This window comes from Hemitrygon akajei, chromosome 10, assembly GCF_048418815.1.
Source record: "Hemitrygon akajei chromosome 10, sHemAka1.3, whole genome shotgun sequence".
Lineage (NCBI taxonomy): Eukaryota > Metazoa > Chordata > Chondrichthyes > Myliobatiformes > Dasyatidae > Hemitrygon > Hemitrygon akajei.
The window spans coordinates 27,232,127-27,250,849 of NC_133133.1; the positions used below are offsets into that span (position 1 = coordinate 27,232,127).

The 18,723-nt window shown below is 41.4% G+C and overlaps 2 non-coding genes across 2 annotated transcripts; one reads left to right on the forward strand and one right to left on the reverse strand.

Moving 5' to 3' along the window:
• Positions 1-17,635: 17,635 nt before the first annotated feature.
• On the forward strand, positions 17,636-17,707 carry trnap-agg (transfer RNA proline (anticodon AGG)). Its single transcript has one exon. It is a non-coding gene; the product is annotated as a tRNA-Pro (tRNA).
• A 52-nt stretch (positions 17,708-17,759) lies between these two features.
• On the reverse strand, positions 17,760-17,831 carry trnap-ugg (transfer RNA proline (anticodon UGG)). Its single transcript has one exon. It is a non-coding gene; the product is annotated as a tRNA-Pro (tRNA).
• Positions 17,832-18,723: the final 892 nt, after the last annotated feature.

Consider the following 18,723-nt stretch of genomic DNA (forward strand, 5'->3'; position numbering starts at 1 on the left):
TTTTTTTCCCTGTAAATAACTTTAACACTGAACTAATTAACCTATGGACTTCCTTTCAAGGACCCTACAACTCTTGTTCTCAATATTACTTATTATTTATGAATTATAACTATTAATTGGTATTTTATTGCATTTGCACAATTTGTGTTCTTTTGCATATTAGTTATTTGTCGGTCATTGTGTGTAAGTTTCATTGATTTTGTTGTGTCTTTTGTTCTGCTGTGAAAGTCCACAAGGAAATGAATCTCAGAGTAGTATATGGTGACATATATCTCCTTTGATAATAAATTTACTTAGGACTTTGATCAAATGACCAATTTCCAACAACATCTTCATTTCCTTGAACGTGCTCCCAGATCCAGTTTTTCCCTCCGCCCTCAATTTGCTTAAAGTTAGCCTTGATTTTGTCATTAGATTACTTTCACCAACATTTCAAGTTGCACCACTCATCTCCTGTCTTGCATTACATTTTGCTCAACTTTCATGTCTGTTTATTTACATTGGTTCACTGACCCAATTATTTTCTAACTCTTCGGTGACCCTTGCAAACTTCCTGCATCTTTATCTGATCCTATATTCTAACCCTTGATGCGTCCCTTTAGCATATTGTGCCACCATTTAAATCAGGACCTGCAGATGCCCTGACCCTGTCCTCTACAATTACACATCCAATCTTTTCAACAATATACCATTTCCCTCCCAACCACAAAAACATCTCAAGTCCCATCTTTTAGATTGATCATTCACCCAACTCCATCATGTCCAACGGCAATTTGGCATTAGTCCCTCCAGCTATATCTCAGATATTTTTATAAGTTTATTTCTAAGTCTCACTGTAAAGCAAGGTCTGTGAAATTTAATGCAGAGCATTGCTGAATGCTTTTGAAGTTCTGAGAATCATTTTACTGTAAAATGTTGATCTGTTACTGATTGTTCAGAAATCCTTATGGTTCAAAGTTCAAGGTGAAATTGTTATCAAAATATGTATATGTCTCCATATACTACTCTGAGATTCATTTTCTTGCAGAAATTTACAGGAAATTAAAGAAATATTATAGAATTTATGAAAGACTCAATGGCAAAGACTGACTACTGCTGTGCAAATCATGCAAATAATTCATCGAACATAGAACATGGAACAGTACAGCACAGGAAAGGCCCTTCAGCCCACTATGTTGTACTGAGCCAATTAAATTAATAACCAAAAAGCCAACAAATCTCTTCTGCCTACACAATGTCTGTATCCTTCCATTTTCTTCATGTTCCTATCTAAACATGTCTTTAAAAAATCCCCAGTGTATCTACTTCTACTACAACCCAAGCAGTGCATTCCAGGCACCCACTATTGTCTGTGAAACAAAACTTGCCTCATATCTCCTTTGCAATTACCCCCTCTCACCTCAAATGGTATTAGACGTTTCAACCCTTGGAAAAAGATATTGACTGTCTACTCTATATATGACTCTCACAAACTTATGAACTTGTATCAGATCTCCCCTCAGCCTCTGCCAGTCCAGAGAAAACAATCCAAGTTTGTCCAACTTCTTGTTATAGCACAACTCCTCTAATCCAGGCAACATCCTGGTGAAGCTCTTCTGCAGCCTCTCCAAAACCTCAACATCCTTCCTATAGGGGAGCGACCAGAACTGTATGCAATACTCCAAATGAGGCCTAACTAGGGCTTTATATACTTCCTGAATTTTAAACTCAATACCTCGACTAATAGAGGCAACCATTTGCCATATGCCTTCTTAATTACCCAATAAACTCGTTCAGCCACTTTCAGAGAGCTATGAACCCGGACCCCAAGGTCCCTCTGCTGATCAACACTGTAAATATCCCTGCCCCTGACAGTGTACTGACTCCTTGCAATTGTGCTACCAAGGTGCAACACTTTACATTTGGCCTGATTAAACTCCCTCTACCATTTCTCCACTCATACCTGCAACTGATCTATATCCCATTGTATTCTTTGCCACTCCCAGCAGAGCTCCGAATACAGACCCCTGCGGAACACCACTAGGCACGTATCTCCAGCCATTATCCTCTGTTAAGTCCCTTCAACTATTATCCTCTGTCTCTTATTGGCAAGCCTTTTCTGAATCTAAGTGGCCAACTCACCATTGATCCCTTGTATCTTCTGATAAGCCTCTCATGAGGGACCTTGTCAAACACCTTACTGAAATCCATGTAGACAACATCTATAGCTCTATCTTCATCAATCACCCTTGTCACTTTGTCAAAATCTCAATCAGGTTCTAAGACGTGGCATACCCTGCACAAAGCCATGCTGGCTCTGCCTAATTAGACCGTGGTTTTACAAATGCTCATGAATCCTATCCATAAGACTTCTCTCCAGTAACTTCCCTACCACTGGTGTAAGACTCATTCAAAAAAGTAAACAAAATATACTGAGTTGTAGAGTGCTTGAAACTGAGTCTACAAGTTGTGGAGTCAGCTCAGCATTGAGGTGAGTGAAGTTATTCATGCTAGTTCAGGAGCCTGTAGGGTAATAGCTGTACTTGAACCTGGTGGTGTGGGACCTAAGGCTCCCATACCCCCTGCCTGATGGTAGAATCGAGAAGAGAGCACAGCATGGACGATAGAGGTGCGTGATAATGGTTTGGCATTTGGCTCCCCACGTACCGATTCCCACACCTCCATTAGAACTCGAGCCTTGGTCCCTGCTCTTCTGAACTTACACTCCTTTTGACATACCGGGACTCAGTTCCCACATTTCCTTTATAGCGCTCCAGTTTTCTACTCTCCCTTTGAACTCACTGGGATCCTGTTCCCTGCATTTCTGTAAAACTTGCCTGATTCTGGTTTGCCAAGGTCCCTTGGAACCCATCTGGTTCTCTTTCCCATGCTTCCTTTAAACTTGCCAGGTTTTTTGAAGAATTTATTATACTACTGCATAACATCTAAATAAAATAGGGAATTAAAATTGTGTGGGGTACTAATTGAAAAACCATCCAAGAATCTGGAAAACCTGCCAAATCCAAGATTAACGAAGTGTATGGGTCCAAGCAGTGCTCTATGCTTCAAACCTGTTCAGGCTGCATCTTGAATCTCTTTATCTCTCAGAGGAATTTCAGAGAAACCAGAGGTTTCTGTATTAAATTATTTTGTTTAATTAGAGCTAAAGTGTGGAACTGCCCTTCCAGACCAACAAGCTACAACATCCAGCAACCCACCTATTTAACTCTAGCCTATTCACAGGACAATTAACTTAATAACTGGTGGGTCCTTGGACTGTGGGAGGAAACCGGAGCACCAGGAGGAAACTCACGCGGATCACGGGGAGAACGTATAAATTCTTTACAGATGGCGCTGGAAATGAATTCCGAACTCCAGAATGCCCTAAGCTGTGATAGCATTGCACTAACCGCTGCACTACCATGACACCTAGTTCTGAATTTGTTTCTTTCCCCATATTTCTTGAATATTAGCATGCTGTTTCTATTCTTGTGCCGTATTGTTTATCTTTAAATTGGTTTCTTTTTGGTGGTAAACTCGGGAAAGGGAGGTGACACAGAAGTGTTTGAAAGGCACTGTGAGCAATCACACGGGAGTTGGTGGCTTACCAGAAAATGTCTGATGGCCTTGCCATCTCATGCTGGAAAAGTGACCTTGTCCACGCAATGTACTCCAGTGGCTTCAGGCAGATATACTGCAGATAAAAGCATTTGATTTTTATTTTAAAAAGGTGATGTAGGGAGGTTATTTTGGTATTGTTCTCTGAGCAGCAGTCCAAATAGAGTCAAAATCTCACACATACTGTACATAGTGACAGTAATGTACTAAAACATTCCAAGGCATCCAAAAGTGGGATCACATACCAATAGAAACAGGAATAGACTATTTTGTCCTTTGAGCTTCTTCTGCCCTTCAATAAAATCATGGGTATGGAAGGCGATGTTGCATCTGTGAGTGGATAGGATTAGGTAACATCATCCCTAATTATTTTGCTGAACCCCATTGACCTGTAGATATGTCATGGATTGGATGGACCGAATGGCCTGTTTCTGTGCTTTAATCATCAATGACAGTGTAATCTAACTCCATTCAACTGCTTCCTCCCCCTATCCCTTAATACCCCTGATAAACAAAATCGATCAGTATCAGATTTGAATTTAATAATGGGTCCAAGAGTGTTACAAATTTTCTATCACCTTCAATCAAACTGCTTCCTCACATAATTTCTTAAAGGCCTGGCTCTAACTTTTAGACAATGTGCTCAAATCCTGGATTCTGGCATCAGTGGAAGCAGTTTTTCTCAAGTTACCCATTGTTGAGTAAGTACGTTTTTGTACAACTTCTGATTGCACGACAATCTTTGCACCATTCTGCTGTTCTGCATTTGTCACTGTATTTACTGTTTGTTTATTATTATTCTGTCCACGGGCTATATGTAAACAAGGAATGTTATTGTGAATACAATCTGGGAATACGGCCCGGGCAAATTCAGGCAGGGCTTTTCCACTGAGGTCGGGTGAGACTAGAAATAGAGGTCATGGGTTAAGGGTGAAAGGTGGAATACTTCAGGGGAACCTGCGGGGGAGCGTCTTCACTGAGGTGTTGGTGAGAGAGTGGAATGAGCTGCCAGAGGACAAATTTGGATGAGTATTTGAATGGGAGGTTTATAGAGGGCTATGTTCCATGTGCAGGTTGATAGGATGAGACAGAATAACAGTTTATCACAGATTAGATGGAGCGAAGGGCCTATTTCTGCCCTGTAGTTCTCTGTAATTCTATATGACAATAAGTTAATCCATCTTGGAAACATCTATTGAAAAATTTTTAATTCCACTGATTTTGTATAATCCCTCCACATAATGTAGAGCCCATGTTTTAGATGCTAATCCAAAGGCACTTTACAATAGGAGAGTTTTGAAGAGACATGTGACAGGCTGGAACACTTTGCTTGGGATTTCACAGTGTGGGGTCAATGGTAGAATAGAAGTGGATGCAGAGTCGAAAGATTGGACAAATCATCCTGTGGTTTCACAGCCTGAAAATGTGCCAGAAATAAAGATAAATATTTATTTGGCACATACATATTGAAGCATCAAAACACACAGTGAACTACTTTGCATCAAACCAAATCAGCGGTGTTTGTACTGGAGACTGCCTGCAAGAGTCACGTGCCTCCAACACCAACATAGCAAGCACACCCACAATTTACTAATCTTAACCCTAACCCTGGAGTGTGGCATGGGAACCAGAGCACCCAGAGGAATGGGCAGTCATGGAAAAATGCACAAACTCCTTACAGACAGCAGCAGGAATCGAACCTGATCAGTAATCACTGGCACTATAATGCGACTGCGCTAACCATACGCTATCATGCTTCCCTTCACAGATATGAAAAACCACTGCATAGAAAATCAGGGATGAAAATCAGTGCTTCTCTTTTGGATGCATGCTTAATGTAATGATTGAGTTTGGCAAGCCTGAAGAGTGAGATTACATATTGTAAGGGGGTTTCTTCTTACTTTATGTTACTGCGTGTGTTAATCAAAATGGCTTCTTTGTTTGTTAAAAGTAAAAATGCTTCTTTGTTATGCTAACTAGTGAGAGAGTGCTTTCTCTCGCAGCTTGGTTGGGTTATAATTACTGATAACGAGAATTGTATTCGTTTGCTAACCATTTGGGATACAGGTTATTCTTTCTTGTGGGTCTGTAAGCTAGTGTTGGGCGGACTTTGGGGAAAACGGCGCGAGGGGGTTAGAGGGAGAAGACGCGATGTTGTAAGCTGGGCAATGGAATGGACCCCGAGTGGGGGTCCCAGGCCCAGGGTTTTCGGCGAGGAGAGGAGATGAGGACAGATTCGTGTGGAGGGTCTGGTCGACCACCGTTGTTAGTCCCAGGCGGCGGGTCGAGGAGGTCGGAGGGGATCAGATGGTGGCAAGAAGACTTTGTTAACTGAGCTCCAACGGTTGTGCACGAAGTGGTTAGACTTTGATAAGTTTGGCGCCTTTTACTTTTCCTTTTACATTGTATCTCTATTAAGTACATAGTTCCAGTAAGATCTATAAAGTGTAATCATTTAATTGCATATGGTGTACTGTCTGTTATTTGGTGTGGTGGGGGACATCGCACAGCATCTACACAAGCTGATTACTCAGTTTGGTGGGGCCAAAGGCTGCTCCCCCTAGACGGGAGCGAGCTGAGCGAGCCTGAGGCTTACCGGAGGGCCTACAATATCTTATATAATCAGCCAGTATAAATAAAATAGTCATTATTATAACATGTCTGTAAAAAGGAGAGGGAGATCAGAGGTCCATGAGCCAGTCTTCATCAGAGGTGGAGAGGGTTACCAACTTTAAATTCCTGGATGTTACTATTTCAGAGGATCTGTCTTGGACCCAGCATGTAAGTGCAATTGCGAAGAAAGTATAGCAGTGCCTCTACTTCCTTAGGATTCTGCGGAGATCCAGCATGACATCTAATGCTTTGACAAACTTCTGTAGATGTGTGTTAGAGAGTACATTGACTGGCAGTGTCACGACCTGGTATGGAAATACCAACGCCTTTGAATAGAAAATCCTACAAAAGATAGTGGATTCGGTCAACCACACCATGGGCAAAGCCCTCCCAGTCATTGAGCACATCTACATAAATTGCTGTCGTAGGAAAGCAGCATCCATCATCAGAGATTGCCGCCACCCAGGCCAGGCTCTTTTCTCTCTGCTGCCATCAGGTAGAAGGTACAAGAGCCTCAAGACTTGCACAACCAGATTCAAGAACAGTTTCTACCCCTCAACCATCAAGCTCTTGAATAAAAGGAGATAACTACATTCAGTTGCCCCATCATTGATATGTTCCCACAACCAATCATCTCACTTTATAGGCTCTTTATCTCATTTTTATTTATCTATTGTTATTTATTTATTTATATTTGCATTCGCACAGTTTGTAGTCTTCTGCACTCTGGTTGATCTTTCATTGGTCCTGTTATAGTTACTATTCTACAGATCTACTGAGTTTGCCCACAGGAAATTGAATCTCAGGGTTGTATATGGTGACATATATAGTAGGTACTTTGAGAATAAACTTTACTTTGAACTTCAAAGTTTAAAATACTTAAATTGAAGCATCAACTCTTCTCGGGCTTCCAGCCAGGTCAAGGTATCAATTTTAACCAACATTTCAATGACAAACTCCATTATCTTCATCAGGGATGATGCCAGAGTTTGAAGATAGCAGAGTCTGTCATGAAAACATTGAGTAAAATCAACGCACGGACCCCGCTGGAAGCCTGAGAAGAATTTATGCATCATAAATGCTAGGAAAGCACTAGATCCTTCTTTACTTAAATTGAATATAGGAGGCATGAAATCTTACCTGGGAGCAGTCTGAAAGGGGCCAGCAAGACCACATCAATTAATGTCATCAGAGCAGATCATGTGGTGCTAAGGTTGACGCCAGTGATTCTGAGTGAAATGTCTTCACCTGTCAGTTCCCCCAACAAGAATCACTTGATAGAGATCAGCAATGAACTGCCTGATTTTCCTTGTCTTCTGCTGTTTGATACTCATATCAGTAAAATTATTACAGATCAGCAAATGAGCATGAAGATATTAATTGAGACATTAGAATGTGAGTTCCTCTTGCTTTGACAGAGGTCAGAATAGAGCGGAGCTAACTCAAAACTCAAAGTCAAAGTAAAATTTATTAACAAAGTCTATACAGTACACATTACCATATACTAATTGAGATTCATTTTCTTACAGACATTGACAGGAAAATATAGAAATACAGTGACAAAAACTGGACATAAACAAAGACTAACAAACAACCAATGTACAAAATAAGACAAGTTGTGCAGATAAAAAGTAAATAATACTGAGAACATGAGTTGTAGAGTCAGTGAATGTGCGCCTGGAGGCTGTGGAATTAGTTCAGAGTTGAGGTGAGTGAAGTTCAACATCAACATCAGTTCGGGAGCCTGATGATGCCTGATAGGGTAATAACTATTCCTGAACCTGGTAGTGTGGGACCTAGGGCTCCTGTACTTCCTAAACTGGAAGTGTAGCTGTCAGCAACTGAAAGCGATTAAGACATCAGTGCTGGGGATATGGCCTTGGAAGACACTGACATTGGTTAGCTTATCCTCCCCATGGGTTTGGAGGATCTTTTGTAGAGACAGTGTTAGTGAAGCCCCTCCAGTGCTTTGAGATGCTTGAAGCAGGTGGCTTGCTGCCCGGTTGAACACTAGCTCAGAATCAGAATCAGGTTTAATATCACTGGCATATGTCATGTAATTTGTTGTTTTGAGGCAGCATTTACAATACAATGCATTTAAAAATGAGAAATTACAATAAGAAATTTATATAAAAAATTAAATAAGTGGTGCAAAAAGAGGTAGTGTTCATGGGTTGGTTCACTGTTCAGAAATCTGATGGCTCTGTCTGGTTTGGGCTCCTGATCTACAAACAATTTTCTTCAGGTGGTCAAAAGACATTTATTTATTTACTTATTTAATTTGGAGATACAGTCCAGAACAGGCCCTTCTGGCCCAATGAGTTACATCATCTTGCAACCCACCTATTTAACTGTAGCCTAATTACAGGACAATTTACAAACACCAATTAACCTACTAACTGGTTTGTCTTTGGACTGGGGAAAAACTGGAGCTCCTAGAGTTACTATTGATGGTGAGGATGTAGATGTGGTGAGGACCTACAAGTACCTAGATGACATATTTGAGTGGAGCACCAACACAGAGGCTGTGTACAAGAAGGGCCAGAGTCGTCTCTACTGCCTGAGGAGACTGAGGTCCTTTGAAGTATGCAGGCCTCTCTTTACATGTTCTACCAATCTGTTGTCGCCAGTACAATCTTCTATGCGGTGGTGAGCTGGGGCAATGGCATCAACACAGGTGATGCCAACAGGCTCAATAAACTGATTAGAAAGGCTGGCTCAGTTAACAGCAGTCAAACTGGACACACTGGAGGCTGTGGTAGAACAAAGGGCTCTACAGAAAATCCTGGCAATTCTGGACAATGTTTTTCACCTTCTGCATGCCACCTTGGCTGAATAGAGGAGCAATTTTAGTAATAGACTAAGACAACTGCACCTCTGTAAAGGTGATTTGAGGTCACCTTATATGACCTCATGCTGATATGAGGTCATTCTTACCCTCGGCCATTAGGCTCTGTAATGAGTCAATCTATAACCGAGGAAGTGATGATCCCCTCCTGTTTGAGGTAACTTACTTTATATTTTTTCTTACTTCTCTTCTAATATTTGTATATTTGTATCTGTGCACTTGTAATGCTACTGTGACACTGTAATTTCCTTTGGGATCAGTAGATTATCCATCTATCTGTCTAGGGGAAACCCATGTGGTTCATGGGGAAAGCATACAAACCACCTTTCAGATGGTGCCGGAATTGAACTCTGAACTCCAGAGCACCCTGAGGTGTAATGTTACCATGGCGGCCTGTGTTGGTTTACTGAACGGAATAATGAGTTTCAACGTCCATGGCTAACATTGTTGAAAGGGGAAGGCTGGCAGATAATGATTGATATTGAGTATAGGGCCCATTCTCCTGCAGCTTCAGTGAAGAGCCAACATTGAACTGAAGCTTGGCCTCAAAAAATGTGTACTAAAGTGTTGTTTAGAAACCGTAAATCAATGACTGAAGTTGGAGTGACCTTGGTTCCAGAGAGGGGGTGACTTAGATTAAAGTTTCCCATTTGTCCTGTGAGTTAGCTTCATTTTAGCAGCAAGTCTATTGGATTTTAAGCACTGTGTTGAGATTATGACATGTCTAGGTTGTAAAATGTTATCTGTTGGACAGAAGAAATGATTCAAGGATGTTATTAAGTCCTCCCTATTGTCTGTGGAAATCCGTGGCCCATGAACACTCAAAATGGAGGATGGCATTTAGAACTTCATGTCCATTCTTTAGGAACATATAAAATCCTGGGATAAATAGCAGCATTACATCACCTCCCAAACTACCCACTCACCTGCTCCATTAAGCAACTCCTTATTTACCCATGACAGAGTCTGCATGTATAGTCGCAGATGAGTGTGGCCCCACAATATAATTCAGAATCCCTGGATAATCAATGAGATCCATGTTCTGTGATGGTTGGATCAATGGCATTCAGGTTTGGCTACCGAGTAAAATACAAGAGGTCCAGGTATGACCTCCGGAAAGCAATCTCACTTGCAAAGTGACAAATCTGGACCAAACTTGAATCAATGAAGGATGCTCGACAGCAGGGCTTGAATGCTATCCCTCCTACAAAGTGAAGCCAAGCAACAGGGGTGATAACAAGGCTTCATTCACAGATGAGCTCAGTGCCTTTTATGCTTGTTTCGACCGTCAAAACATGGAGGAACTTTCACGAACTCCCACGGCCCCCAATGACCCTGTGATTTCAGTCTCTGAGGCTGATGTGCTTCAGGAGGGTGAACCCACGGAAAGCATCAGCCCAGATGGGTTGCCTGGCAGAGTATTAAAGACCTGTGCTGATCAAATGGCTGGCGTGTTCACCGATATCTTTAACCTCCTGCTTTGGCAGTCCAAGGTTCCCACCTGCTTCACGCAGGCTTCAATGATACCAATGCCTAAGAAGAACTTGATAACCTGTCTCAATAATTTCATCCGGTAGCATTTACACCTACTTTCATGGTGTTTTGAGAGGTTGGTGATGAAACATACCAATTCCTACCTGAGAAGCAACTTGGATCCACTCCAATCTGCCTCCTGGCATAACAGGTCAACAGCAGATGGCATTTCATTGGCTTTTCTCTCAACCCTGGCATATCTGGGCATCGTAGATGCATACATCAGGGTGCTCTTCATTGACTACAGATAGGCATTCAATACCATAATCCCCTCAAAACTAATCAATAAGCTTCAAGAGCTTGGCATCAAAGCCTCTTTGTGCAACTGATCCCTGATTTCCTCACTTGCAGACCCCAGTCAGTTCAGATTGGCAACAACATCTCCTTCACAATTTCCATCAGCACCACAAGGCTGTGTACTTAGCCACCTGTTCTACTCACTTTATACTTATGATTGTGAGGCCAAGTATAGTTTCAATCCCATATTTAAGTGTTGCTGACAACACCACTGTCATTGGCCAAATTAAAGGTGGTGACAAATCAGCATTTAGGACGGAGATTGAAAATCAGACAGCCAGACAGACAGACATACTTTATTGATCCCGAGGGAAATTGGGTTTCTTTAGAGTTGCACCAACCAAGAATAGTGAAGAAATATAGCAATATAAAACCATAAATAATTAAATAATAATAAGTAAATAATGCCAAGTGGAAATAAGTCCAGGACCAGCCTATTGGCTCAGGGTGTCTGACACTCCGAGGGAGGAGTTGTAAAGTTTGATGGCCACAGGTAGGAATGACTTCCTATGACGCTCAGTGTTGCATCTCGGTGGAATGAGTCTCTGGCTGAATGTACTCCTGTGCCTAACCAGTACATTATGGAGTGGATGGGAGACATTGTCCAAGATGGCATGCAACTTGGACAGCATCCTCTTTTCAGACACCACCGTCAGAGAGTCCAGTTCCACCCCCACATCACTGGCCTTACGAATGAGTTTGTTGATTCTGTTGGTGTCTGCTACCCTCAGCCTGCTGCCCCAGCACACAACAGCAAACATGATAGCACTGGCCACCACAGACTTGTAGAACATCCTCAGCATCGTCTGGCAGATGTTAAAGGACCTCGGTCTCCTCAGGAAATAGAGATGACTCTGACAGAAATCTGGTTGAGTAGTATCATTACAACAACCTCTCACTCAACGTCAGCAAAACCAAGCAGCTGATTATTGACTTCAGGAGGAAGAAGCCAGAGGTCCATGAGCCAGTCCTCATTGGGGGATCAGAGGTGGAGAGGATCAGCAACTTTAAATTCATTGTTATCATTTCAGAGGACCTGTCCCGGGCCCAGCACGTAAGTGCAATTACCAAGTAAGTACTGCAGTGCCTCTACTTCCTTAGGAGTCTGTGGAGATCTGGCATGATATCTAATGCTTTGACAAACTTCTGTAGATGTGTGGTAGAGAGTACATTGACTGGTTCCATCACAGCCTGGTATGAAAACGCCAATGTATTTGAATGGAAAAGCCTACAAAATGTGGTGGATTTGGCTTAGTCCATCACGGGTAAAGGCCTCACCACCACTGAGCACACCTACATGGTGTTCTGCATCCATCATCAAGGATCCCCACCACCCAGGCCTTGCTCTCTTCTTGCTGCTGCCATCAGGTAGAAGGGACAGGAGCCTCAGAACTCACACTACAGGTTTAGGAACAGTTATTACCCCTCAACCATCAGGCTCTTGAACCAGAGGGGATAACTTCACTCAACCTCACTTGCCCCATCACTGAACTGTTCCAACAACCTGTGAACTCATTTTCAAGGACTCTTCATTTCATGTTCTCGATATTTATTGCTTCTTTATTATTATTATTATTATTTCTTTATTTTTGAATTTGAACAGCTTGTTGTCTTTTGCACGTTGGTTGTTTGTCCATCCTGCTGGGTGCAGTCTTTTGTTGGTTCAAATGTGTTTCTTGTATTTACTGTGAATGCCTACATGAAAATATATATGGTGACATATATGTATTTTGATAATAAATTTACTGTGTTGGCTTCGTTAGCTATCTCTGAACTGAACTGACTGAACTGGAGTGGAAGCAAGAACCCCAATGGGCCTTTAAGGTAAAAGTGGATAACCTCTTTTAGGATTTATGTCAAAGTATCTGTGAGTAAATTTGATAAGTCACGCAGCAACAAAAGGCCCTTCAGCCCATCGAATCTGTGCAGATCATAAAGCACCCAATTACACAAATCCCATTTTACTCTCCCACATCCTGATCAACTTTCCCAAATTATAGCATTCACTTGCACACTTGTGGCAATTTACAGGGCCAGTTAACCTTTCACCCCACATGCCATTGGGATGTGGGAGGAATCTGACACGCCTGGGGAAAAGCCACGTGGTTACAAAGAGAACATGCAAACTCCGTACAGACAGTCCCGGAAGCTGCGACTGAAGCTGGGTCAGAGCAGCTCCACTAGCAATGCCGCTACGCCAACTGATGAGTTCCGAAGAGCTTGTGGATTTTTCAGTGAATATTAAATTGCGTGAAAAACTAATAGAATACTAAATTGTACAGCCAGAATAATGGAGCACCATGGAGAGGGGGTATGTGGGATGGAATCGGGCTTTATTTTTACAGAGTTGTGATCAGGTCATGTCTTACATAGAGCGGAGTTCCAGGCAATGATTTGTATGTCTTGGAACGGATTCAGACTGTCAGAAATTTGAGTAACTGGCAGATGTTGGAAAAACTTAGGCCTCTCTGCCTGTAATTACGAAACTGACTGGAGACTTAACTGAAACACTACAATTTCCATTTCTATCATGTTCTGTGCATGCTGGGCAATATACAGACAAAGAAAAAAGTGATAATTTCAAGACTAACAGCCTGATGACATGATTGAAGAAAACGGTTTTGAAAATGAGAAGCTAAAATAAGGGTCAAAAGGAATAAAATAATATCATTGCAAAGCTTTAAATTAGGTTATCATATCATGACAAGAAGGTTGGCATTGCATCTGTACTCGATCTGATCCATAATCTAACCTGCGCACATTCGCCTGTTGTTGGTAGCTTAATGCTTTTTACATTTAGACTCTATTGCCCCAATGTTGGAAATCAAAAGTACAAATGGAAATTAATGGAAGTATTTAGCAGGACAGTCCGCATCTGTAGACAGAAAAAGAGTAAGTTAACACTTCAGGTTGAGGGCAGAGGGTTAATGATTTGAAATATTGCTTCTCTTTTCACAGGTGCTGCCTGGTCTACTGTTTCCAACATTTGTGTTTGCTCAATGAGAGTTAAAACTGTTAAAGATATTTAAGGTTGTTAATACATTTGAAAAGATATGTTTATATGTTTTCACTTCTGAGGTGAAATCAGAACTACAAACCATTATATATCACTAATACAGTGGATTCCACTTAATTGGAACATATCGGGACCAGGACATTTTGGCCCAATTAAGTGGCTGACTTAATTAGCCAAAGTTGCATGGAAATAGTTAAAAGGTATGAAAAAGACAAACTACCATTTAACTGAGTAACAATATACGTATTTAAATTAAATACAAAGCAAATTAGAACACTATCAATACCTCTACAATATTATAAAACTGTATATTAGTTCCTAATAGTTATTGACTGAGGAATTCATGTACCGTGTTCTTTTCATTGACTATAAATGAATAAAATCTGCGCAGACACCTAGTGCAGATAATGGACTACCTTTATACAGTTTTTTAGACATTTTCATCCTCTAAACCTTCATTTTCATTGTAACAGTGAAGATGATTATCGACACCTTCAAATTCTTCGTAATTTCTAACTTGTTGAAGTAGTAAAAATCATTTCATTTTCTCTCCTGCCCAGTTCTAGCATCTCTAAGCCACAGGGAGCAAAACAGTTCTGAATTGTCTTACTGGTTAATTCTTGCAAACTGTCAGTTATAGAAACCACTGCTTTTTGAACACAAACACACACAATAAATGCTATTTAAAACTGAATGCTCTAAGTACAATGGCCACACAAGTCCATGCAACTGATGCTAGTTAGAAACTGTGTGGCAACAGGCTCCTGCCCCAATTAAGTGGCATAGTATCCCAAATAACGAAGGGAAATCCAGCTATTTTCTCACTGACCTCACCTCAACTCTGAACTGATCCATCACTTACTTTCAATTGCTCTACACTTCATGTTTTCAGTATTATTCCTTATTATTTGCATAATTTGTCTTCTTTTGACCATTGGTTGTTTGTCAGTCTTTGTTTGTGTATACCTACATTGATAATAAAATTGACTTTTATAATTTAATGTTGTCTGTAAGTTTGAAATTGCACAAAAATCACTTTTTTCCCCACTTACTATGCCTAGTTCTGTCTTGCAGCTTCGCCAGGCTGGTACCTTGTCTGGTGTGTCTCTGGCACTTCGGGATATAGTCCGTGCTGAGGTGTTGTCTCTGCTGACAGAGGAGTTAGGTTTGCCATCAAGCCAGCAGCCTTTGGGTAGAAACAGCATCTGCAGAATTCTACATTACGATTGTTATGGTAACCATAGCTCTACTGCCTTGTAATAAACAGTATCAACAATACTGATTGGAAAGAATGATTATTGAAAGCAGAGAGAGTAAACCAGCTTTGCTATTCAAAGGAATGAAGGTATGTCTAATTTTTGAATTTAATACTATGGCGGCTCATTCATGTGTAGGGGCGTTCATAAGTTAGATGTTCATGACCTGGGGGTGCAATCATAATGCAGAAATTGTAAAGCAAGCAGCTTTAAGTTCCTAGGTGTCAACATAGCAGAGCATCTACCCTGTACTCAAAGCGTTGATGCAGTCATGAAGAAGGCACATAAGCAACTCTGCTTTATTTTTTGAGGAGATTTGATATGGCACCAGAGATTTTTGCAAATTTCTGTAGATGTTTTATATGAGGACGAACATCCTGACTGGTTGAAACAGTGCCTGGGATGAAGGGTCCAATGCACAAGAGGCTGCTGAAGGTTGTAGACCCAACAGCTCCATCAGGAGGGCAACCCTCCTCACCACCGAGGACGTCTTCAGGAGGTGGTGCCTCAAGAAGGTGGCACACATCACCAAGGGCCCTCAGCATCCAGGACAAGCCCTTCATTGCTACCATCAGGGAGGAAGTACAGGAGCCCGAAGACCCACACTTAATGATTCAGACTATCAGATTTCTGAACAGTCCATGAATCCATGAACACTATCTTGTTATTCTATTTCCTGCATCATTTATTTATTTTGTATTTCATAGTCAATTTAAAATTCAATGTAAATTTATTATCAATACGCATATATGTCACCATATACAACCCTGAAATTCATTTTCTTGTGGGCATACTCAATAAATCCATAATAGAATAATAACCATAGTAGAATCAATGAAAGACTGCACCAAACTGGGCATTCAACCAGTGTACAAAAGACACAAACTGCATTTTCTAAAAGAAATAGCAATAATAAATAAATAAACAATAAATATCAAGAACATGAGACGAAGAGTCCTTGAAAGTGAGCCCATAGGTTGTGGGAACAGTTCAGTGATGGGGCAAGTGAAGTTATCCCCTTTGGTTCAAGAGTCTGATGGTTGAGGGGTAATAACTATTCCTAAACATGGTGGTGAGAGTCCTGAGGCTCCTGTACCTTCTTCCTGATGGCAGCAGTGAGAAGAGAGAATGACCTGGGTGGTGGGGGTCTCTGATGATGGATGCTGCTTTCCTGCTACAACATTCTGTGTCGATGTGCTCAGTAGTGGGGAGGGCTTTCCACGTGATGGGTTGTGTCCTATCCACTACTTTTTGAAGGCTATTTGAATTTTGCCAGAAGCACTTGGCTTCAGACCTCATCACAGCCTTGGACCGCTGAGCTGACATGTCGACTGTGAGTTCGAGGTGATGTTCCTTGAGATTTGACCATGGGTGGCATTAAGAAAACTGAATTCAGTAGGTTGGAATCAAATTCCAATGGTTGGAGGCAGGGCAGACCTCATTCAAAGGAAAAGAGTGTAGTTATTGGCAGTCATAGGATATCGTTATAGAAGTTCCTCAGGACTGTAGCTTAGGGTCAACCATCTTTTGTTTTCTATCATAAAGCTAACAAAATCTACCCGTCTGGCTCAGAGTCGTAAAGGACTGCAGATACTGCAGAGGAAAATGAGCTCTGGAAGAAACCCAGGCGGCAACTGTGGAAGGAAATGGATCGGAACATTTCAGGTGAAGATCCTTTATCTGGATTCATCTAGGCTATTGTGACAGCACCACCTCCCAAACTTGTGATGTCAAGAACTAACTCTTCAGACCCATGGCAATGCTGTCATCAAGCTTGCGGGGTCTAAATCTCTGTGTTGCCTAAAACTACATTGTGAAAGCACCTTCGCAACAAGGTTCAGTGTGGTTCCAAAAGAGCTAACAGGACCGACCCCAAACTTAAAAAATAAATAAACAGACATCTTGCATTCAGATTAGATTAATTTATTAATTACGTGCACTTCGAAACATACAGTGAAATACGTCTTTTGCGTTAACAACCAGCACAATCTAAGGATGTACCATTACAACTAAAACAGAAAAAAAAGGCATTAAAAAGGGCGTAAAAGTTCACGGATGGTCAACAGATCGTGAACATTCCACAGCATGCCGCAAAACGGCGGAGCTCAGTCCACCGCGGCTTTGTTATACTTTCATTTCCTTGATTGATAAACAATGTTAATATTGCTAATAATTAAAAATTTAGCCTGTAAAAGTAAGATTGGCTGGCAGAATGTTGTAACATGAGCAAGATCTAACCATTAAGAACATGGAGCTCCCGTCGTCACATGCATATCCAGCGTCATTATTATTAACAGTTACAAGTACTTTCTCTTTCCCAGAGATTCTCCGTGTGAGCGGAACGAGTGGGCGATCCCCCACCTACAGAACAATCGACAGCGGCGGTGAAATAACATTCTATGAAAACCACAACAAAATAATAGTTGAAATCTCAGTAGCGATATCAAAGGTAGCGGTTTATGCTATTCTCGTGTAGGCTCGTTGGTCTAGGGGTATGATTCTCGCTTAGGGTGCGAGAGGTCCCGGGTTCAAATCCCGGACGAGCCCATTTTTTTTTTGGAAAAGTGTAGTTTTATTTTGCCAACTTTTTTAAGCAAAAGGGCTCGTCCGGGATTTGAACCCGGGACCTCTCGGACCCAAACCGAGAATCATGCCCCTAGACCAACGAGCCGCCGGAAGGATAACTGCGTAATGTTATAATTAGAGTTAAGGCTTGGCTATTATATAAAAATATTTACTAGGATTATGTTTATATATCGCAGTAACGCAAAGCTTTATATCTGTGTTTGCATGTGACAACAGGAGATCTCTCAATCACAGAGACCGTTAGCAGGAGCGGCCACTTTCTGTGCCCACGTTCCATTGCAAACCACCATTAAGACGAGAGTCGAGGGTAAAACATTAAAACTGCTGTTCCGATACACCGAGATACCCTCGAAAAACTACCCATTCAGATTTCTAAGGTCGCGGAGGTGTCACACGCATTCCATTCTACTGAAAACACAAAGGAGACTGCAGATGCCGTAATCTGGAACAAAAGGAAATACAAATTGCTGGACGAATTCAGTTTCTGTGGAGGCAAAGGGATAGTTAGTCTACGTTTCCATTGAGATCAGGGGTATCAGATGTTCCTTCAACAGTTAGGTGTTAACTCCTTCCGATTCGGAGATAGAGATTAATCTTCTTACATTCTAACACTGTAGTTGAGTCTACCCCTCGTATTAAAGACAGTATTTTTTTCAAAATACCCCAGGGTCAGAGCTATTTAACTAGCTTCCGAGATACCATAGGAGCTGTCTTTTTGCACCAACGCTTAATGCCTTCATCTCTAATCAACTACTGTAATTCAGTCTACCAGCCAACGGTGGAACAATACTCAGAGGCAGACCCAAAATGTTCACATTTTCTCTTTTTTCATAGGTGTTGCCCGACCTGCTGAGTTTTACGGGTATGTTCTCTTTTTATTTCATGTTTCCAGCATCTGCTGATTTCCTGATTTCCATTTTCACTTGTAATTCCACATTTCTGGCCCGTGGTTTGAGACGTAGCTGGGGAGGATTTGA